Source organism: Scyliorhinus torazame, chromosome 4 (assembly GCF_047496885.1).
Source record: "Scyliorhinus torazame isolate Kashiwa2021f chromosome 4, sScyTor2.1, whole genome shotgun sequence".
Lineage (NCBI taxonomy): Eukaryota > Metazoa > Chordata > Chondrichthyes > Carcharhiniformes > Scyliorhinidae > Scyliorhinus > Scyliorhinus torazame.
Genome location: NC_092710.1, coordinates 62646947 through 62670111, shown reverse-complemented (window position 1 = coordinate 62670111; position 23165 = coordinate 62646947). Strand labels below are relative to the sequence as shown.

At 44.7% G+C, this 23165-nt stretch overlaps 1 protein-coding gene across 1 annotated transcript in view; it reads right to left on the bottom strand.

The window, feature by feature from the left end:
* Nucleotides 1-16770, bottom strand: part of LOC140410260 (NACHT, LRR and PYD domains-containing protein 3-like) — a 79703-nt gene extending 62933 nt beyond the window's left edge. Inside the window, exon 1 of the mRNA XM_072498227.1 lies at nucleotides 16568-16770. The gene's annotated coding sequence lies outside the window, so the exon portion shown is untranslated. The remainder of the gene's footprint in view (nucleotides 1-16567) is intronic.
* Between the last annotated feature and the right edge of the window lie 6395 nt (nucleotides 16771-23165).

The following is a 23165-nucleotide window of genomic DNA, read 5'->3' as shown; positions in this document are numbered from 1 at the left end:
ATCGTTAAGGGGGAGGGGGAGCAGCCACAAGTCGTGGTACACATCAGTACCAACCACATAGGTAGGAAAAGGGACGGTGATGTAAAACAGAATTCAGGGAGCTAGGGTGAAAGCTGAGAGCCAGGACAAACCGTGTTGTCATCTCTGCTTTGCTGCCACGTCCACGTGCTAGCGAGGTGAGGAACAGGGAGATAGTGCAGTTAAACACGTGGCTACAACGATGGTGTAGGAGGGAGGGTTTCAGTTACTTGGATAATTGGAGCACATTCTGGGGAAGGTGGGACCTGTACAAACAGGACGGGTTACACCTGAACCAGAGGAGCACCAATATTCTGGGAGGGAAATTCGCTACAGCTTTTCGGGGGGGATTTAAACTAATTTGGCAGGAGGATGGGAAACTGACTTGTAGTCCAGGAGATAGCGTTGCAGGAGTTCAGGACGTTAGTGCAGTACTGAGGAAGGTACCAAGATCGCAAGAGTGGACCTGCAGGCATGATGGTGGTTTGAAGTGTGTCTACTTCAATGCGAGGAGCATCAGGAATAAGGTTGGTGAGCTTGAAGCATGGATTGGCACCTAGGACTACGATGTTGTGGCCATTACGGAGACGTGGATAGAACAGGTGCAGGAATGGTTATTGGAGGTTCCGGGGTTTAGATGTTTCAGTAAGATTAGGGAAAGTGGTAAAAGAGGTGGAGGAGTAGCATTGTTAATCAAGGATAGTATAATGGCTGCAGAAAGGCAGTTTGATGAGGATCTGTTACTGAGGTCGTGTGGGCTGAAGTTAGAAATAGGAAAGGAGTGGTCACTTTGTTAGGGGTTTTCTATCGGCCTTCGAACAGTAACAGAGATGTGGAGGAAAAAATTGCAATGCAGATTTTGGATAGGTACGGTATTCACAGGGTAGTTGTCATGGGTGACTTTAACTTTCCAAATATTGATTGGAACCACTATAATACAAATAGTTTGGATGGAGCTGTTTTTATCCAATCTGTGCAGGAGTTTTCCTCACACTATATGACAAAAGGCGGGTGCACATAGGATTTGGTATTGGGTAATGAGCCGGGCCAAGTGTTATATTTGGTTGTGGGAGAGCACTTTGGAGATAGTGACCACAATTCGGTGACTTTCACTATAGCAATGGAGAGAGATAGGAACATACGGCAGGGCAAGGTTTATAACTGGAGGAAGGGTAATTACATTGCGATTAGGCAAGAATTGGGGAGCATAAGATGGAAACAGGAACAGTCAGGGATAGGCACAATTGAGATGTGGAGCTTGTTGAAGGAGCAAATACTGCCAGTCCTTGATATGTATGTCCCTGTCAGGCAGGGAGGAAATGGTCGAGTGAGGGAACCATGGTTTACAAAAGAGGTTAAATGTCTTGTCAAGAGGAAGAAGGGGGCTTATGTAAGGATAAGAAAACAAGGTTCAGTTAAGGCACTTGAGGGATACAAGATAGCTAGGAAGGAGCTCAAGAAAGTGCTTCGGAGAGCTAGGAGGGGGCATGAGAAGTCCTTGGCGGGTAAGATCAAGGAAAACATCAAGGCTTTTTACACTTATGTGAGGAATAAAAGAATGACCAAGGTGAAGTTAGGGCCGTTCAAGGACAGTAGTGGGAACGTGTGCATGGAGTCTGAAGATATAGGAGAGGCCCTAAATGAATACTTTTCTTCAGTTTTCACAAAGCAGAGGGGCCATGTTGTTGAGGAGTATAGTGCGATACAGGCTGGTAGGCTGGAGGAGGTAGATATTCGGAAGGAAGATATATTAAAAATTTTGAGAAGCCTGCGGATATATATGTCCCCTGGACCTGATGGGATATATCCTAGGATTCTTTGGGAGGCGAGAGATGAGATTGCAGCGCCTTTGGCTTTGATCTTTATGTCCTTGCTGTCTACAGGAATAGTGCCAGAAGACTGGAGAGAGGTGAATGTTGTCCCCTTATTCAAGAAAGGGAACAGGTATTACCCTAGGAATTATAGGCCGTTTAGTCTCACTTCGGTCATTGGTAATTCATTGGAAAGAGCCCTGAGGGACAGGATTTATAATCATTTGGAAATATACAGCTTAATCCAGGATAGTCAGCACGGATTTATGAGGGCTAACCCTTGCCTCACAAGTTTGTTGTATTTTTCGAGGAGGTAACCAAGTACATAGATGAAGGTAGAACAGTGGATGTCGTATCCATGGATTTTAGCATGGCGTTTGATAAGGTGCCCGATGGTCGGCTCCTGCAGAAAGTAAGGAGGCATGGCAGAGAGGGAAATTTGGCCGATTGGATCAGTTACTGGCTATCACATAGAAAACAGAGGGTGGTGGTAGATGGTAAATTATCAACCTGGAGCCCAGTCACCAGCGGTGTACCACAGGGATCAGTGTTGGGTCCTCTTCTATTTGTGATTTTTATTAATGACTTGGATGATGGAGTTGAAGGTTGGGTTAGTAAATTTGCTGATGACACCAAGATTGGTGGAGTAATGGATAATGTGGAGGGCTGTTGTAGGCTGCAAAGAGACATTGATAGGATGCAGAGTTGGGCTGAAAAGTGGCAGATGGAGTTTAACCCTGATAAGTGTGAGGTGATTAATATCGGTAGGACAATTTTGAATGCGGATTACACGGTTAACGGCAGGTTGTGGAGTAGCCGAGAGATCTCGGAGTTCAAGTCCATAGATCTCTGAAAGTTGCAACCCAAGTGGATAGAGCCGTGAAGAAAGCCTATAGTGTGTACGCTATTATTAACAGGGGAATTGGGTTTAAGAGCGTGAGGTTATGCTGAAACTGTACAAGACCTTGGTTAGACCACATTTGGAGTATTGTGCGCAGTTCTGGTCACCTCATTATAGGAAGGATGTGGACGCATTGGAAAGGGTGCAAAGGAGATTTACCAGGATGCAGTCTGGATTGGAGGGTAGGTCTTATGAGGAAAGGTTGAGGGAGCTAGGGCCTTTCTCATTAGAGCGAAGGAGGGTGAGAGGTGACTTAATTGAGGTGTATAAGATGATGGGAGTGATAGATAGAGTGGACGTTCAGCGACTATTTCCTAGGGTGGATGTAACTGTTACAAGGGGGCATAACTATAAGGTTCATGATGGAAGATATAGAAGGGATGTCATAGGTAGCTTCTTTACTCAGAGAGTGTTTGGGGCGTGGAACGCACTCCCAGCTATGGTAGCGGAGTCGGACATTTTAGGAACTTTCAAGCGGTTATTGGATAGGCATATGGAGTGCACTAGAATAATTGGGAGTAGGTTGATTTGATCTTAGTTTCAGACTAGTTTGGCACAACATCGTGGGCCGAAGGGCCTGTACTGTGCTGTACAGTTCTATGTTCCATATTCTAAACGCAGTGACCAGCTTGCACTCAGATAGCACCCACATACAGCAATATGGATCATAGAACATAGAACATTACAGCTACAAAGCGAAGCCGAACAGTATCTCTGGCAGCAGCGCACCCCTCCCCAATGAACTCAATGCATTCTATGCTCGGTTCGAGCAGGTAACCAACAATCCGCTGGCGAGTGCCCCAGCAGCCCATAATTCACCCATACCCACCATCACAGCTTCCTAAGTCAGATTGGCCTTCCTGAAAGTGAACCCTCAGAAGGCGACGGGCCCAGATGGGATCCCTGGTCGTGCACTCAGAGCCTGCGTGGACCAGCTGGCAGAGGTATTCACGGACATCTTTAACCTGTCCCTACTCCACTCCGAGGTCCCCACCTTCTTCAAGAAGATCACCATCATACCGGCACCAAAGAAGAACCAGGCACCGTGCCTCAATGACTAGCGACCAGTGGCCCTGACTTCAGTCGTAATGAAGTGCTTCGAGAGGTTGATCATGAAGCACATCACCTCCATACTCCCAGAACGCCTTGATTCACTGCAATTCGCATACCGCTTCAACCGATCCACATCAGACACCATTTCCCTGGCCCTACACTCATCCCTAGAGCATCTCAAAAACAAGAACTCCTACATTAGACTCCTATTTATTGACTACAGCTCCGCCTTCAACACCATAATCCCAGCCAAGCTCATATCAAACCTCCAAAACATAGGACTTGGCTCCCCACGCAGCAACTGGATCCTCAATTTTCTGACCAACAGACCACAATCAGTAAGAATGAACAACAACACCTCCTCCACAATAGTCCTCAACACCGGCGCCCCACAAGGCTGCGTACTTAGCCCCCTACTCTACTCCCTGTACACACACGACTGCGTGGCAAAACTTGGTTCCAACTCCATCTACAAGTTTGCTGACGATACAACCATAGTGGGCCGGATCTCGATGAATCCGAATACAGGAGGGAGATAGAGAACCTAGTGGAGTGGTGTAGCGACAATAATCTCTCCCTCAATGCCAGCAAAACTAAAGAGCTGGTAATTGACTTCAGGAAGCAAAGTCCTGTACACACCCCTGTCAGCATCAACGGGGCCGACGTGGAGATGGTTAGCAGTTTCAAATTCCTAGGGGTGCACATCTCCAAAAATCTGTCCTGGTCCACCCACGTCGACGCTACCACCAAGAAAGCACAACAGCGCCTATACTTCCTCAGGAAACTAAGGAAATTCGGCATGTCCACATTAACCCTTACCAACTTTTACAGATGCACCATAGAAAGTATCCTATCGGGCTGCATCACAGCCTGGTATGGCAACTGCTCGGCCCAGGACCGCAAGAAACTTCAGAGAGTCGTGAACACCGCCCAGTCCATCACACAAACCTGCCTCCCATCCATTGGCTCCATCTACACCTCCCGCTGCCTGGGGAAAGCGGGCAGTATAATTAAAGATCCCTCCCACCCGGCTTACTCACTCTTCCAACTTCTTCCATCGGGCAGGAGATACAGAAGTCTGAGAACACGCATGAACAGATTCAAAACCATCTTCTTCCCCACGGTCACCAGACTCCTAAATGACCCTCTTATGGACTGATTTCATTCACACTACACCCTGTATGCTTCATCCGATGCCAGTGCTTAAGTAGTTACATTGTATATGTTTGTGTTGCCCTATTATGCATTTTCTTTTATTCCCTTTTCTTCTCATGTACTTAATGATCTGTTGAGCTGCTCGCAGAAAAATACTTTTCACTGGACCTCGGTACACGTGACAATAAACAAATCCAATCCAATCCAATCCAATCCAAATTGAGGGGAGATAGATATAAGACCGATTATCAGAGGTAGGTTCTTTACTCAGAGAGTAGTAAGTGCGTGGAATGCCCTGCCTGAAACAATAGTGGACTCGCCAACACTAAGGGCGTTCAAATGGTCATTGGCTAGACATATGGACGATAAGGGAATAGTGTAGATGGGCTTTAGAGTGGTTTCACAGGTCGGCGCAACATCGAGGGCCGGACGGCCTTTACTGCGCTGGAATGTTCTATGTTCTAAAGTCTATCTCCTGCCTATGGCAGCACTTTTCACCATCCACCTGAGTGACCCCTGCATGTATGTAGGGATTCTATCACACCGTCCCATCGAACCTCTGGGGGGACGATCGGGAGTGGCGGAGCCCTGGCCACCCACAACAGCCGGACATTCACCTCCCCTAGCAACCCCTTTGTGGCCATACACGACTTGCTCACACCTCACACACATGTAACAGAGCACAGAGACATGTTGTAACAGTGTGAGCAGGTGTTTATTATGACAACCTATGTAGCGATTTGCTTCCTCGCCCCAATCACTAATCTGTGTCATGCACCCGTACAATCATAATTGGTGTCTGATTTTCTGACCTTATGGGCTCTAGCTCTGCGTCTTGGTGAATCCCCACATCAGTGGTGGAGGCGGCTGGTTATGATACCGGACTGCGACCTGGGTCCCTGTTAGCGGTTGCCTTCTGTGTTGACCAGGCCTGGGTGGGCCCGGATGGGGCTCTGTTGTCCCATGTATCATGGAGCCATCCTATTCTGCCCGCTTCCCACAACATGTGCCAAGGACAGGAGGGAGGGCAGTAGAGGTGCGGCAGTGACCTGGCACCTCTGATGCGGGTGCCGCCAGCATTGGCCCCAACATTTCTTCCTCCCTCAGGGTGCCCGGAACTAACTGCATGGTGGGCACCAGATAGTGTGCCAGAAGTCTCTTCACTAAAGTACCCAACCGAGTTGAGCGTCTTTGGATGGTGGAGGGTGTTGGTGACAGGTGTGACATGAAACCTGTGTCAACATCGGCTCGAGCTCTGGGTGTCCTCAGTCTCGGATCGAGTGCTGCCGTCCGAGCTGCTCTCGTCGCCACTTCTTGGCTCAAGGCGGCTGTGGCACTGACTGAGGGCAGGGGACACCAAATGGTGAGGGTGGTGTGGGAGTGAGGGGTGTGTGGGGGGCATGGGTGAGGGTGAGGTTGGTGTGGGGGTGGTGTCGGGGGCGGGGGGGGGGCGTTGACTCGTTGTATGGAGAACCGCAATTCAGCAGGGGCTCACTTCCTTGCCCACTGACGACCTCCACTCCGGCGATCTCCCTTTCCTCCAGGCCACTGACCATGTCCAGGGCCCTCTGTTCTGCCACGGTGAGGGGCTGTAGGTTCAGAGGCCCCGCTACAGTTTCTCCCATTCCCGGTGGTTCTGAACGGCCTTCTGATAGGGTGGGGGTGAGGGGCGGGGGCAGAAACAAAAGATGACAGTGTTAGACGGTCCTACACATGCAGTCCAGGGTTGGGTTGCTGGTCGCCTCAGTGGCGGTCATGGCGGCCCATACAAATCCAGGCATGTAGTGCCCGGTGGGGTTTCCGCCACCTCCGGGTGGGGGTGCGGGGTGGAGGTTTGGGTTACAGTTGTGTGTGCCGCCGGTTACTGCCAGGGGCACAGTGTTTCCCTCTCACCCTGGCCGTCCTGAGGATGTTGTACATTTTTTGCAGCACTGTTGGTCAGTCCAGATGGTGCTGCTCACGGCCCTGACCACCTGTGCCCTGGCACCCTCCTTCTGGGCTGGGGTAAGTGGTCAATATCCTCTCCTCCACCGCATTCAGGACGTTCTCTAGCTCAGTGTACGTAAATCTTGGTGCCGCTCACCTTACTGCTATGTTGTTGGCTGGGATGGTGTGTGTGGGGAATGTATTGTGTATATGCAGCTGCTGCTTCTCAGCCTCCTGAGTCAATTTCTCACCTGGCGAATCCGGCACTGCTTCTCATCTGAATCAACTGCGTGCCAAGTGGCACCAGTGTTCAAAACCCTAAACAGTAATTGAATCGGTCCAGGTGCAGCGCCAGGTTTGCTATCGTGGAACTCCACGAATCCTGCACCGGCATCAACACGTCTCAGGATCGGAGAATTCTGCCCAGAATGTGTACAGTGCAGAAGGAGGCCATTCCGCCCATCGAGCCTGCAGCTACCTTTTGCAATTTCACTTCTCCGCCCTCTCTCTATTGGCCCAGTACCCCGACCTTTCTCCATAACCCCACCCCTAACTAATGTACACATCATTGGATGCTAAAGGGTAAGTTAGCATGCACAATGTACCTAACCTGCACATCGTCGGACTCTGGGAGGGAATCGGATCACCCGGAAGAAACCCACGCAGACACGGGAGAATGTGCAACTCTACACAAACAGTAACCAAAGGCCGCAATTTAGCCGGGCACCACCGCACTGTGAAGCAGCACTGCTAACCATTGCGCCACCTTGACGTCCTTTAAGAAGTAATAGAAAACTTACCCTGTACCACGATTTCACACAAAACGTTCTATGTCCAAAAACTTAGTGAAACAAATTGATCCTCGTTCCAGCTTTCGATCCTTGCGAATAATTTGGCGTAGATAGCATCTGGCTATTGGAAAAACTCGCTTGAACTTAAAAAGCTCAACATTTCCTGTTCCAAGAAGTTCAGTCCTAACGTTTTCCAAACCACACTCATAAAGTTAGTCTCTTCTCCTGAATAGCCTTCGGGACATTTCTGTATGCTTTCTGATGCCTTTACCTCTTTACTGAAGTACAGGCCTACAATTGTACACGAAACCCCAATGATTTTTAACCTGATTTTTAACGTCGATGGAGTTTATCAGTTCACAATTCTACGCATTGTGTTCAATCTGTAACAATTCAGCCTATTTCACTAAACTGTAGCGTCATTCCTCAGCCTATCCACACTCCCATTAATTTATTAATCGCAGTGAACAATCATTCTTGAACAACTATCTCGTTTATTATCGTGCAACAATTTACCTGAGGAAATACAAATGTTCATTAATTTGAGTTTTGCATGATGTGAAATATTTACCTCACAGCAAATGTGCCAGTTCGTTTAAACATTTCCTGAATTTACAAACTGTGGAGTTGATCTCAGCAGTTTTATTTCTAAAAAATATTTAGCTGCGTCACCAATAGTTGGTTTAGCGTATGATTTTGATTCCTGCTACATTACTGAGAATGTAGAAACTAAATTGGCCAATAACTTAAATGGTCCAATTCATAAAAGTTACAGTGCAGAAGGAGGTCATTCGGCCCATCGAGTCTGCACCGGCTCTTGGAAAGAGCACCCTACCGAAGCCCACAACTTCACCCTATCCCCATAACCCCACAATCCAGTAACCCCACCCAACACTAAGGGAAATTTTGGACACTAAGGGCAATCTATCATGGCCAATCCACCTAAGCTGCACATCTTTGGACTGTGGGAGGAAACCGGAGCACCCGGAGGAAACCCACGCACACACGGGGAGAACGTGCAGACTCCCCACAGACAGTGACCCAAGCTGGCAATCGAACCTGGGACCCTGGAGCTGTGAAGCAATTGTGCTAACCGCTATGCTACCGTGCTGCCCCAATTCTGGGTAATAACATTAAAGGCCACAACGACAACACAGACGGGACTTTCAATGGCATGACCCAGCCATGTCGCATGATTTGGGCGAATAGTTGTCCTGTGTTCAGTCCAGGAGGTCAGCAACATTCTGTTCGAAGCAGCCCAGGGAAGGAACTTAATTTGTGCACTGCTGATAGTTTTTGTAACAGGCTTACTTGTTCAAGTCAGACGATTGTGGTGTGTGGTGAAGGCAGACAATAAGTGGTCAGAAATCATTCCAACACAGTTCCGAACGCTACAGGAGAAGTGAAACCCAGAGGCAATCTGGCAACCTGACTGGAAACTGACCAAAGATACAAAGATTCATGATTTATTTAACTTTACACTATTTATGTCTTAATTGTATGGTATCCAATCATATCAGAATCATTAATTTGTACAGAAAATCAGGATGCCGATCATACCCGTGACAGTTGATTGTACCACTTAATTGCTCACGATTACTTTCAGTTCCCTACGGATCATCCCCATACTTGCTGAAAATCCCTCCACTCAATCATATTCTCTATTTTTGCAATTGCCTCCTCGCTTCTTCCTGAAAGAACATTCTCTTGTGGCATGTCACCGAAAGAGCTTTCCCTCACGTTCTTTCTCCGTTCAGCTCAAACGCCCCTATACTCCATATAGAGAAAACTCGACCCATAGTCCAATTCGCCACCATTGACTGTGCCATCTATCTGAAAACATACTTTGTCTGTTAAAGTTTGCAATTGGCATATGGGTCATGTGATCTCTCGTCAGAAAAATTCACTCCTCAATCACGATTCTTTTCCTATTGTCAACTGCTTTATTTCTGGAAGTCCTTCCACCTGAGTCCCATTCTCCTCTTCATTGTGTGGAGATGCCGGCGTTGGACTGGGGTGAGCACAGTACGAAGTCTTACAACACCAGGTTAAAGTCCAACAGGTTTGTTTCGATGTCACTAGCTTTCGGAGCGCTGCTCCTTCCTTAGGTGAATGAAGAGGTCTGTTCCAGAAACACATGTATAGACAAATTCAAAGATGCCAAACAATGCTAGGAATGCGAGCATTAGCAGGTGATTAAATCTTTACACGTCCAGAGATGGGATAACCCCAGGTTAAAGAGGTGTGAATTGTCTCAAGCCAGGACAGTTGGTAGGATTTTGGAGATTGAGGTAGATGTTTGGACAACGTCTACCTCATACGCTGCAGGAAAGGATGTCCGGAAGCGTGGTACATTGGCGAGACCATGCAGACGCTGCGACAACGAATGAACGGACATCGCGCAACAATCACCAGGCAGGAATGTTCCCTTCCAGTCGGGGAACACTTCAGCAGTCAAGGGCATTCAGCCTCTGATCTCCGGGTAAGTGTTCTCCAAGGCGCCTTCAGGACCCGCGACAACGCAGAATCGCCGAGCAGAAACTTATAGCCAAGTTCCGCACACATGAGTGCGGCCTCAACCGGGACCTGGGATTCATGTCACATTACATTCATCCCCCACCATCTGGCCTGCAAAATCCTACCAACTGTCCTGGCTTGAGACAATTCACACCTCTTTAACCTGGGGTTATCCCATCTCTGGATCTGTAAAGATTTAATCACCTGCTAATGCTCGCATTCCTAGCATTGTTTGGCATCTTTGAATTTGTCTATATATGTGTTTCTGGAACAGACCTCTTCATTCACCTGAGGAAGGAGCAGCACTCCAAAAGCTAGTGACATCGAAACAAACCTCTTCATTGTGCCCGCTCTCTGAATAAACTGTGTCCTCCGTCCTACTCCCGTTTCTCCATTTCCTCTTTTGTCCATTTTCTGAAACATGTATGCGCTGACTCCCATTCGTTTCGCGATCACCCCTGTGCACTCGGAGTAAAAATAAATCGCCCTCTGTCCCATTCCTCTGAGTTCCCCTATTTTCCCTGTACAAGCCCGATGCTGATTTGCTCTCCAACCTCTCAGAGTCAACACACTGAAATATCTTCCCCCTGTCTCTGGCCCTATCAATATTTTACTTCCTTGTGATATCATTCTGAGCGAACCCATCTCTCAGTTTCACGATTCGTCAAAGATAAATTGGAAGCAATGCGGCTGGTGCGAAGACCTGGCAGACCGTGACGTTAGAAATAGAGGAACTCGCTCACTCACTGTGAAACACTGAAAGGGGAAGTAACAAATCCAGCATCACATGTTCTTACTTAAGTTAAGAAGGTAATTGATCCTGAATATTGAGTGAAGCCTTGCTATATATAAAGGGTTTTAATCATGTTTTATTTTAGAAAGTAAGCAATGCTGTTTAGATGTGGATCAATTTACTAGTTTAGGAGTGATAAAATGGACACAATAAGGCAGAGATAAAGTGTATGTATGGCAAGACTAGCATTCTCGTGGCATGAATCAGTCTGTTATAATGAAGAGTATAAAATGCCAATAGCAACATAGCAATGAATATATTACTGAATTGAGTTTCAGACGGTCCAGGGCTTTGGGAATGGTAATCCTGAGCTCAGGCTAGACGGAGAAGAGTAATATTATGTTCTAAGCAGTCCACAGAATAAACTTCGTTCGTGGCACTGATAATAGTTTTTGCAACAGTGACCCTTGTTCAAGTCACCTGTTTTCATTGTGTGGTGAAGGCAGATTAAAACCCATGTAAATATTTTCTTCAAATTTGCTGACGCTGTAATTTACGTGAAACCCAGTGTTAAGGTGACAATTTGACTGGAAAAGGATAAACTCACATGGATTCACTCATTTCATGAACTTTCTTCCAAACGTCTGCATGAATTTCGCGGCATCGCCAATGGTAACTGAACCATTTGTTTTTACATGAAAGGTGGATGCCACTCATCTCAATGCCAGCTCTCACAGATTATAAAACAACTATTTTAAACATGGCTGATCATTGTATCAGAATTATACAATTCGCCTCACACCATCGCATACAATGGAAACAGCTATTGCCCGAATCACTGCTAGCAAACCTTTGGGCACACAAAATTATTTTGAGCAGACTATAATTTGAATTTAGCAAACAAGTTTGCAAAACCATGCCGAAATTAGACCATAAGGCCATAAGACATAGGAGCGGAAGTAAGGCTATTCGGCCCATCGAATCCACTCCACCATTCAATCATGGCTGATTTCAACTCCATTTACCCGCTCTCTCTCCATAGCCCTTAATTCCTCGAGAAATCAAGAATTTATCAACTTCTGTCTTAAAGACACTCAACGTCCCGGCCTCCACCGCCCTCTGTGGCAATGAATTCCAAAGACCCACCACTCTCTGGCTGAAGAAATGTCTCCTCATCTCTGTTCGAAAGTGTCTCCCTTTTATTCTAAGGCTGTGCCCCCGGGTCCTAGTCTCCCCTGCTAATGGAAACAACTTCCCTACGTCCACCCTATCAAAGCCATTCATAATCTTGTAAGTTTCTATTAGATCTCCCCTCAACCTCCTAAACTCCAATGAATATAATCCCAGGATCCTCAGACGTTCATCGTATGTTAGGCCTACCATTCCTGGGATCATCCGTGTGAATCTCCGCTGGACCCGCTCCAGTGCCAGTATGTCCTTCCTGAGGTGTGGGGCCCAAAATTGCTCACAGTATTCTAAATGGGGCCTAACTAATGCTTTATAAAGCTTCAGAAGTACATCCCTACTTTTATATTCCAAGCCTCTTGAGATAAATGACAACATTGCATTTGCTTTCTTAATTATGGACTCAACCTGCAAGTTTACCGATAGAGAATCCTGGACGAGCACTCCCAAGTCCCTTTGCACTTCAGCATTATGAATTTTGTCACCGTTTAGAAAATAGTCCCTGCCTCTATTCTTTTTTCCAAAGTGCAAGACCTCGCACTTGCCCACGTTGAATTTCATCAGCCATTTCTTGGACCACTCTTCTAAACTGTCTAAATCTTTCTGCAGCCTCCCCACCTCCTCCATACTACCTGCCCCTCCACCTATCTTTGTATCATCGGCAAACTTAGCCAGAATGCCCCCAGTCCCATCATCTAGATCGTTAATATATAAAGAAAACAGCTGTGGCCCCAACACTGAACCCTGCGGGACACCACTCATCACCGGTTGCCATTCCGAAAAAGAACATTTTATCACAACTCTCTGCCTTCTGCCTGACAGCCAATCGTCAATTCATGTTAGTATATATAATTTTACTCAGCAGTCTCCCGTGAGGCACCTTGTCAAAGGCCTTTTGGAAGTCAAGATGGATAACATCCATTGGCTCTCCGTGGTCTAACCTATTTGTTATCTCTTCAAAGAACTCTAACAGGTTTGTCAGACACGACCTCCCCTTACTAAATCCATGCTGACTTGTCCTACTCCGACCCTGCACTTCCAAGAATTTGGAAATCTCATCCTTAACAATGGATTCTAGAATCTTGCCAACAACCGAGGTTAGGCTAATTGGCCTGTAATTTTCCATATTTTTCCTTGTTCCCTTCTTGAACAGGGGGGGTTACAAGAGCGATTTTCCAATCCTCTGGGACTTCCCCACACTCCAGTGACTTTTGAAAGATCATAACTAACGCCTCCACTATTTCTTCAGCTATCTCCTTTAGAACTCTAGGATGTAGCCCATCTGGGCCCAGAGATTTATCAATTTTTAGACCTCTTAGTTTCTCTAGCACTTTCTCCTTTGTGTTGGCTACCATATTCAACTCTGTCCCCTGACTCTCCTGAATTGTTGGGATATTACTCCTGTCTTCTACTGTGAAGACTGACGCAAAGTACTTATTTAGTTCCTCAACTATTTCCTTGTCTCCCATCACTAGATTACCAGCGTCATTTTAGAGCGGCCCAATGTCTACTTTTGCCTCCCGTTTGTTTTTAATGTATTTAAAGAAACTTCTACTATCATTCCTAATGTTACTGGCTAGCCTACCTTCATAATTGATCCTCTCTTTCCTTATTTCTCTCTTTGTTATCCTCTGTTTGTTTTTGTAGACTTCCCAATCTTCTGACTTCCCACTACTCTTTGCCACATTATAGGCTTTCTCTTTTGCTTTGATGCATTCCCTAACTTCCTTTGTCAGCCATGGCTGCCTAATCCCCCCCTCTGATAACCTTTATTTTCTTTGGGATGAACCTCTGTACTGTGTCCTCAATTACTCCCAGAAACTCCTGCCATTGCTGTTCTACTGTCTTTCCCACTAGGCTCTGCTCCCAGTCGATTTTCGCCAGTTCCTCCCTCATGCCCCTGTAGTTACCTTTATTTAACTGTTCCATCTTTACATCTGATTCTACCTTCTTTCTTTCAAATTGGAGATTGAATTCTACCACATTATGATCACTGCCTCCTAAGTGTTCCCTTACTTTAATATCTTTAATTAAGTCTGGCTCATTACATAACACTAAGTCCAGAATGGCCTGTTCCCTCGTGGGCTCCATCACAAGCTGTTCCAAAAAGCCCTCCTGTAAACATTCAATGAATTCCCTTTCCTTGGGTCCACTGGCAGCATTATTTACCCAGTCCACCTGCATATTGAAGTCTCCCATGATCACTGTGACCTTGCCTTTCTGACATGCACTTTCTATTTCGTGGTGCATTTTGTGCCCCCGGTCCTGACCACTGTTAGGAGGCCTGCACATAACTCCCATTATGTTTTTTTTGCCTTTGTGGTTCCTCAACTCTACCCACACAGACTCCGCATCATTTGACCCTATGTCGTTTAGTGCTATTGATTTAACTTCATTCCTAATTAACAAGGCAACCCCGCCCCCTCTGCCCACCTCTCTGTCTTTTCGATAGGTTGTGAATCCCTGGATGTTTAAATGCCAGTCCTGAACCCCCTGCAACCACATCTCTGTGATGCCTACCACATCATACCTGCCAGTCACAATCTGGGCCACAAGCTCATCTACCTTGTTCCGTACACTGCACGCATTTAAATATCGCACCTTTAATTCTCTATTGACCGTCCCTTTTTGTTTTCTTAGTGTGGTGGACCTTGGTTTACTGAGCCTTTCCATACACTGTGTCATATTTTGTGGGATTGGGACTATCGTAACCTCTCCTGAGTTTTGTCTTTTCGTGCTTTTTTGTATTCCGAAGCAGCTACGCTTCCCACTCATTACTTCACCTCTTGGTTCCCTGACTTTCCCTTCCCCCCCCCCCCAATCTCTAGTTTAAAGTACTATTGACCACCCTATTTACTCTTTTCGCCAGAACACTGGTCCCAGCTCGGTTCAGGTGGAGACCATCCCAACGGTATAGGTCCCCCTGTCCCAGAACTGATGCCAGTGTCCCATGAAAAGGAACCCCTCTTTCCCACACCACTCTTTGAGCCACGTGTTAACTTCCCTTATTCTTGCTTCCCTATGCCAATTTGCACGTGGCTCGGGCAGTAATCCGGAGATTATGACCCTTGAGGACCTGTTTTTTAAATTTGAATCCTAGCTCTTTATAATCTCTAAACAGATCCTCTTTTCGAGACTTGCCTATGTTGTTGGTACCGACATGGACCACAACAACTGGATCCTCCCCCTCCCTCTCCAGTATCCTTTCAAGCCGGTCAGAGATGCCCCGCACCCTAGCACCAGGCAGGCAACATACCATGCGGAACTCTTTATCCTGCTCACAAAGAATACTATCTATCCCCCTGATAATAGACTCCCCTACAACTACAACTTGCCTATTTACTCCCTCCCCTTGAATGGCCTGCTGAACCATGGTGCCTTGGTCAGCTGACTCATCCTTCCTGCAGCTCTGTTCGCCATCCACACAGGGAGCAAGTGCCTCATACCTGTCGGACGGGATCAAGGGCTGAGGCTCCTGAGTTCCTGACTGCTGGTTCCCTTTATCTGCCTGACTTGCAATCACACCCTGCTGTCCCTGGCCACTGGCAGGATTTAAACTACTTACTCTGACATGTGTGACTGCCTCCTGAAACACAGTGTCCAGGTAAGTCTCCCACTCCCGGATGTGCCTCAGTGTTTGAAGCTCAGACTCCAGCTCATCACCTCTGAGCCGGAGCTCTTCGAGCAGCCAACACTTACTGCAGATGTGGTCACTGCAGCTCGCAATGGGATCTGCCAGCTCCCACATCAAGCAGCTCAAGCACATCACCTGACCAGCCATCACTAATTAATTAATTAGTTTAATTTAAGTTTACGAGTTTAGCTGTGTTTTTTTTTAATTTGGGGCAGATTTGCTATCAACCAATCAGTTCACAGCTTCCCTCTGACGTCACTTTTAGGGGAAAAACTGGAAAACAGGATGTTACCGTTAGGTTTTTATACTCACAGAGACTGCTCCTCCTCCTCCGAACGGCTCCCGAAATTAGACCCGGAGAAAGAGAGAGAACAAAACAGTCGGGATAAAGCACCTTCTCCCACTCTGCACCGAATTACCTCACTGCACGAAATTACCAAATTCTCACTCTGTCTGTGTCTCGCTCACTCAGGCTGTGTCTCCTTGACCAGCGCAATGCTTACTAAGTGCACTTTCTGTCTGTCTTTTATACCGACTTTAGGATGACTCACACTAAAACTTCAAAGAGAAGAATACAATGTGTACCTTTGTGCCCCTTAACAGGCCTCAGGTGACTGCCAGATATCTTCCAGAATTTTGTAATGACGATGCAAATCAAACTGATAGTTTTTCCACCTTTACTAGGATCAAGAAATGGATATAAACAGAAAATGTTCGACCACTCAGCAGGTCACGCGTCATTGTAATCTCACCTACTTGCTGTGTGAGTCCAAATTGAATATATCCTCCTATTAATCCAGGAATATTTTATCTCCCCTACCCTAAAACAACTATGAGACTCACCGCTGAAAACCTTGGCAGGCGATTTGTCGATCAGTAAGAAGAAGGGTGACGACTCAGACGTTTTACGATGTGCAACGCGTCAGCTACTGTAGGCAATTGTACAAAGGAGTATGTCGTCTTTTGTTTCATTCTCTCCTTATCTTGCGTTTCTCAGTCGACTGCCGGAAAGTTGACAAAACTTTCAGATCCGCCGGATAGGCTTAACAGACGGCAGACCTTTTCGGGGCCCAGTGTGAGAAAGACTGACATTGTGGATCTCACGCATTGAGATTAACTAAAAACAGAAGTAGCAAACCAACATCATATGTTTTGAAGACGTGTCATCGTTGACCAAACATGCTGACTGAATTTCGTTTCACAATTTTTTCCAAAACTGCTGATTATGTCCCAACACATGCTTTTATGTCAGATTTCTAACATCTGTGGTAATTTGCTCAGTTAGCACGTTTTGAGTTCAGTAATGACTGAGATTAAACTTAAACATTCAGACTGTTTATTATTTAATTATGAGTCCGCGATTCTGACCATTGAATGGTTTACAAGGCTGGACCTGATTTATTGAATGCATGGTCATTTTGATCAGTGCAGGACATTAGATATGTTTCGATTTCTCATCAAACGATCGGTATTCCCTTTGTTACACATTGGCCCCATCAGCATTGTAAACCAGACTGCCTTAACTGCAAAAGTCTGTTGCTGTCCACAAGGAGTACAAGGTGGTCCCAAGTAAAATAATAATGATAATAATCGCTTGTCACAAGTAGGCTTCAATGACGTTACTATGAAAAGCCCCCAGTCGCCACATTCCGGCGCCTGTTCGGGGAGGCCGGTACGGGAATTCAACCCGCTCTGCTGGTCTTGTTCTGCATTACAAGCCAGCTGTTTAGCCAACTGTGCTGGTCATAAGCCCGCAGGAGCGAAGAACAGCTTTGATTTTAAATGCAGCCGTCAATGAAGAGGATGCCCCCGAGCTACTGCCTTCTTTGGAGTCGCACGTAATCTCAATTACTACTAATATCACACTGCCTGCAGTTTTCGCAATATGTGTGCGAATTGAATTGAATATGTTTAAATAATCTGGTCAGACAAATATATAGCAGAGCGCAGTATAAACAGCCCTATTGCGAGCTGAATGTTAACTACATTGTATGTAATTCGCGAAATATGATTACTTCAGAAATGTTTTTCATTGCAACTTTTCTTTTAGTTTAGAGTGCTCAATTATTTTCTTTTAAGGGGATATTTAGCATGCCCAATGCACCTACCGTGCGCATCTTTTGTGTGGTGGAAGTGAGACCTTCACAGACACAGGGAGAATGTGCAACCTCCACACAGGCAGTGACCTGGGGCCGGGATCTTACCCCGGTCCTCGCAGTCATGAGGCAGCACTGCTGACCAGTGTGGCGCCCCCAGGTTCTCATTATAACTTACCAGTGTCCAGTAAGAAGAGCCCAGCTCTCTGCAAATACAAGTTCCCATATAATATTTGGATTTTCTAAAATTGTCATCTTATAGCCTACACCGATCCAATTTCTGTAGTTCTTATCGTTTACATTCACAATATCCCATTCTTACAAGGTGAGAATGTAGAGGCGTAAATGTCGGTTTTGCTCCCTGACACCTTCCCCAACACAGAATGAAGTGGGAATTCCCCAGCACAGAGCATCATAGTCCGGTCAATGACATCGACTGAGCTTCCTTTATTTAAATTAATTTCTGTTACTTTGATACTTTCGGTAATTAAGCCATATGGCTTGGGAGTGTCACTTTAATAAAGATTTTTGTCTTATCAAATGGCTTCTGTGATGTCATGTTGTGGGTGGAGCTGAGTTGTGATTGTGAGCTTATTTTTTGGTTTTGGTTTCACATTTGGCTGCTGTCGACTCAGACAAGAGAAAGGATGCTTCGTCCTGTTTCTCTCTATTTTCATATTATTTATCTGTTCCAGTAAGAAAAAAACATTGCTTATAGCAACCTGCTGTTCTGGTAACTTAAAATATATAGTTTGTTTTCTGAAGGGTTCACCTGCTGGTGAGACGGGGTCAGAATCTCAGGAAAAGCCAGGTTTAATCAAGTGAGAATACAGTGTGCTGGGCCACGCCCTTGAAAAGGGTTTTTTGGTTTATGGGAGTTTCTTTCTGAATTGGAAGAGTTAAGGGGATATTCATTAAGTGTGATACATAGATTACTGTAGCTGTGGGGTGGCTTCATGTTTATAATTGGTAAAAAATATGTATGTGTGTTTATTTAAATGATAACTCAGTTCTTAGAATAAGGAAGTTCAAACGCAGTACCTTACAAATGGAGATTTAAACAGGGCTTTTAGATTTGGCAAAAATATTACAGTTAACATTGCCTGAAAAAGTCGAAAAGAAGAAGTAGCTGAGCATTTAAAATTGCCTGACACACAGTCAGAATCATTGGAAATGATAAGAAGTCAATTACTTACCCAGCAACTTCAACATGAAAAAGAATTAAAACAGCTTGAACATGAAAAATATTCGAAGCACCTTGAATTCGAAATGAGAGGAAAAGAAAGAATAGGTCTAGGAGAACAAAAGGCGAGAGAAAGAGAGGTACAGATCAGCGAAAAAAGTAAGAGACTTTGAACTTCAGAAAATGGCCATGAAATATGAATGTCAGTTAAAATTGGCGGAGGTAAAGATAAACGCACAGTCTGAGGATAGTGATGAAGATAGTGAGCATGAGCACCATAGTCGAAGGCTTCGTGGATATATAATTAAATATCTCCAAGCATTGCCAAGATTTGATGAGAAGGATGTAGAAGCCTTTTTCATTTAATTTGAGAAGATTGCTAAACAGATGAAATGGCCACTGGATATGTAGCTATTACTGATTCAAACAAAATTGGTAGGTAGAGCTTGTGAAGTGTTAGCATCACTATCAGAGAAGGTATCTGAGACGTGTGAAGGGGTGAAAAAAATCCATCTTCGGTGCATATGAAATGTGCCTGAAGCCCACAGACAAAGGTTTAGAAATTTAAGGAAAGAACCTGGTCAAACATACATGGAGATTGAAAGGATCAAACAGTAATTTTGATAGGTGGATCAGGGCATTGAAAATGGACAAAAGATATGAAGCTCTCAGAGAAATGATAATGTTGGAGGAGTTTAGAAATTCAATTCCTGATGTAGTGAGAACTCATTTGGAAGAGCAGAGCGTTAAAACTGTGCGATTAGCAGCAGAAATGGCAGGTGATTATGAATTAGTTAACAAATCAAAGTGTTTTCGACATTAGTTCCAGAATGTGCAGAATCGAAACTGGGGAAAAGAGAAATACTCAAGTGGCAAAGGTAAAGGGGATCTGATGGCAGATAATAAGGATAGTGCCCCTCAGATTAAAAAGGAAATCCAAGCGGGTGGATGAGAAATGAAAAGTTTCATATGATTTTACTGTAATAAACTAGCCCATGTAAAGTCCCAGTGTTGGGGGTTGAATAAAACCACTGGGAAGGCTGATATGATAGAACGGGATACGCCAGTGTGGTTTGTTAAAGTGGTGAAGAAAAACCAATTGAATCTAAGGAGTTGCAAAAGAATGTACAGCCTGATCTCAAGGTGCCAGATCTCTTTAAATAATTTACTTGTGTGAGTAAAGTTTACTCATGTGTACCAGAAGGTGTAGGGGAAGAAATAAACATTTTAAGAGATACAGGAGCAAGTCAATCTTTGATGCACGAAATGAGGATTTATGTAGTCTGTGAGGAATGATGCCCGAAAAAGTGGTAATATATGGAATTCAGGGTGAGAAGAGTAGTGTTCCGTTATATAAGGTGAGGTTGGAGTGTCCAGTGAAGACTGGTGAAGTCGCAGTAGGAGTAATGAGAAACTATCTTGTCCATGAATACAGTTTATCTCGGGTAAGGATTTTGATGGATCGCAGCTGGGAATGATGCCTACTGTGGTTGTTAAGCCAGTGGAAATCAAACAACTGAATTGGCGGAGTTACAACAGAAAGATACAGAAATAAAATGTACGTATCAAAAAATAATTCACAGAAGTGGAATCTGAGTATATCCCAGACTGTTATTATCTTACACATTATGTCTTAATGAAAAAATGGAGACATTTACATTTGCAGGTGGATGAAAAGTGGGCAGAATTTCATCAAGTGATATTACCGGCAGGGTGTAGAAAGGAGGTGTTGCGAATAGCACATGATGTACCAGAAGGAGGTCATTTGGGACTAATCAAAAGTCAAGCTGAAAACCAAAAATGTTGATTGGCATGGACTACATAAAGATGTAGTTAAATTTTGTTGATCATGTCACACATGTCAAGTGATAGGGAAACCTCAAGTGGTGATACAAGCAGCGCCCTTAATACCCATTCCAGCATTTGAAGAAACATTTACAAGGGTCTTAATTGGACCGCTTCCTAAAACGAAAAATGGGAATCAATATCTTTTGCCTATAATCGATGTGTCTACTCGGTTTCCAGAGGCGATTCCAGTATGAAATGTTGCAGCTAAAAAGATTGTGGCGGAGTTCCTTAAATTTCTTTCTAGATATGGACTACCCACAGAAATTCAGTTGGATCAAGGATCACATTTTACCTCGAAGTTATTCAAGGAGTTTAAGGATAGCTTCGGATTAAAACAATTTAAATCAACTGCCTACCAACGAGTATCACAAGGAGCGTTAGAACGGTGGCATCATACGTTAAAGACAATGTTTTGGGCTTATTGTTAAGATTATCCAGAGGATTGGGATAAAGGAATTCCATTCGTACTGTTTGCAATTAGGGATGCACCTAATGAGTCAACCAAATTAAGCCCTTTTGAACTAAGTTTTGGTCATGAGGTAAGAGGACCACTCGAATTGATTAGGGAGCAATTGGTAAGTGAGCAGTCTGAAATTACACTATTGGATTACATGTCATATTTTAGGAAACGATTAAATAGAACAGGTGAATTGGCTAGACAACATTTCAAAGCTGCACCGCATGTGATGAAACAGGTAGTGGACAAGAAAGCAAAAGTTCGTAGTTTTGCCAGTGGAGATAACGTTTTAATATTGCTACCAGTGGTAAGTGAACCTTGAAAAGCACGGTTTTGTGGCCCATATCAGATTGAAAGGAAATTGAGCCAGGTGAATTATTTGGTAAGAACGCCAGATAGAAGGAAATCTCACCGAGTGTGTCATGTGAATATGCTTAAAAGGTATTTTGATTCTAACTCAAAGTGAAGAACCGAATCAGACAACTCTGAATTTACCATTCTTCAAATTAAATTGGATATCGAGGATGTCCTTAAAAATTGGGATAAATTATTGAGTTACCTTCCAGAGGAAAAACGAACTGACCTGAAAGAGTTATTAATATCAAATGGGCAAGTTTGTGGAATTACGTTGGGAAGTAGTAAAATGATTATACATGATGTAGATGTGGAAAATGCTGTTCCAATTAAACGACATCCATATAGACTTCACCTTGTAAATTTGGCACAGGTTCGGAAAGAAATTGAAAGTATGCTTAAAAATGACATAATTGAAGTGGGTTGCAGCCAATGGAGCTCACACATCGTGATGGTACCGACGGTACCCAACGGTTGTGTGTGGACTACAGAAATGTTAATGCAGTTGCAACAACAGACTCTTATCCTGTTCCACACTTGGAGGACTGCATTGAGAAGGTGGGAGAATCAGCTTTTATCTCCAAACTGGATTTACTTAAAGGTTATTGACAGATACCTTTATCCGAAAGGGCGAAAGAGATTTCAGCTTTTGTGACTCCAATGGTACATACCAATTGTACGTTCTGCCATTTGGCATGAAAAACGCCCCAGCCACATTTCGACGGTTAAGTAACAAAGTCATTTCAGGGTTACCAATTGTGCGATGTACATGGACGATCTGGCCATTTTTAGTCAGACATGGAAATAAGATTTGAAGCATCTGATGCAGTAATTCGATCGACTTCAGGGGGCGGGTTTGATGGTAAACCTTACGAGAAGTGAGTTTGGAAAAGTCCAAGACACGTCCCTTGGCCATACAAGTGGACATGGACACATTGTCCCACGGGATGTGAAAATAAAAGTTTTTGGGGAGTTTTCAATCCCCTCGATACGGAGGAAAATAATCAGATTACTTGGCATGAGTGATTTTTACCGTAAATGTGTGCCAAAACTTAGCAGCGTGGTTGCTCCACTGACGGATTTGCTGATGATGCGTAGCAAATTTCAGTGGACGGCAGAGTGTGAACAGGCATTTGACGGGCTTAAGGCTATGCCAACCACTGCTCCTGTGTTGGCCACCCCAACGTGCACAAAACCATTCAAGGTGGCTATCACTGTGAAGGATGTGGGCATATGTACTGTGTTTTTGCAAGAAGACGACTAAGGAATAGATATTCCTGAAAAAGACGGCAAAGGAATAGATAATGGCAAAATGGATATTTTTCCAAAAGGTTAAATGATCACCAGAGAAAGTATTCGACGATTGAAAAGGAGACTTTGAGCTTGGTGTTGGCTTTGCAACATTTTACCATTTATGTTGCCAGCAATTCATCTGAAACAATTATATGTGCTGATCATAATCCATTGACTTTTTTGTAGAGATTCAGGAATAACATGCCGAAA